This window comes from Chrysochloris asiatica, unplaced genomic scaffold (genome assembly GCF_000296735.1).
Source record: "Chrysochloris asiatica unplaced genomic scaffold, ChrAsi1.0 scaffold00036, whole genome shotgun sequence".
Lineage (NCBI taxonomy): Eukaryota > Metazoa > Chordata > Mammalia > Afrosoricida > Chrysochloridae > Chrysochloris > Chrysochloris asiatica.
Window position 1 is genome coordinate 16,771,546 of NW_006408554.1, and position 1,178 is coordinate 16,772,723.

A 1,178-nucleotide genomic window follows, 5' to 3' on the forward strand; every position below is an offset into this window, starting at 1 on the left:
CTGAACAGCTCACTGTGTGCTTATTCGCGTTGGGTCTTGCTGTGAGCCTCAGTTAGGAGGAGGCAGGCATTGTTGTAGCTTTCCTCTGACCCAGGTATTCCAAGAGCAACAGTGCTGACCTCAGGGACTCCATGGAATGTGGTGGCAATACTGGGTTTTTCCTTGGTTCAGTTAAAAATAAACAAGTACCGACTATTGTTGGGGTGAGTTCCCTGCTTCCTCCGCCCCTTCCCCCCACCCCTCCCCCAGAGCCTGGGGCTAGCTCCAAGGTGTTTGAATAAGTCTGTATGAGGCTGTAGGAAGTTTCTGAACCACATGTCCTCCATGGGCAACAGTCTAGAACTGAGAGGTGCAGTCTTCAACCAGGCTGTCAGTGATGTAGCTGAAAGCAAGATGGGATTCTTAATAACTTTTCTCGTCAAACGTGTTGACAGTCCAACCAACAACCTGAATTCCCTTCGCTTACCACTTTTTCAGGTAGGCCGGGGATACAAAGTCCTTTTGCATGAGCAAAGCTGAAACTCCACATAGGTACTGCAAGATATTATGCATGCTCCAGTCCAGCAAAATGTCCAATAGCATAAACATGGACTGTTTCCAGACAGACTCAAAGCATGGTTTTTCATCTCCTGTGTAGCTAAGCTAAGGTTCCAAGGTCTGTGCATTAGAGCCATCACCACATTCTGATCTACTTGTCTCATCTTATAAATAACTTCTGGCAAGGAAAAGCAGATGATACTATTATTGTATAATTGAGGATATTCTAGGTAAATTTTCTTTAGAGCAGCAGTAGCCATAGTTGCATGGCTGTTGACATCGAAGGAGATTGTGAAGTTATAGTTTAGGCCCTTTGCCACAGCTTCCCTCTGGGTGGAGATCTTTTCATCAAGAAAATCATTCCTCAACCTGTGATTTGCTGCAGGATTAAGTTTCCTAATTTGTTAAAATAAAATTCATTTAACAAAAAAATGAATAGTTCATTAATCTGTTTAATTTACCACTGCTTATTTAGTCTCGGTGTGGCGCTGTGGGTTAATGCACCAGACTGCAAAGCTATTTGAACTGCATGGTTGGTGGTTCAAGTTTACCAGCTGCTCCTCAGAAACCCTATATAGGGTTGCTATTGACTCAACAGCACTTAACAACAACAATTTAGTCTTCAGGACTCCTGGTGTGGC

General features: G+C 43.8%; 1 pseudogene; it reads right to left on the minus strand.

Annotated features, from left to right (window-relative positions):
* Positions 1–336: 336 nt before the first annotated feature.
* LOC102838927 lies at positions 337–935 on the minus strand (annotated as a pseudogene).
* Between the last annotated feature and the right edge of the window lie 243 nt (positions 936–1,178).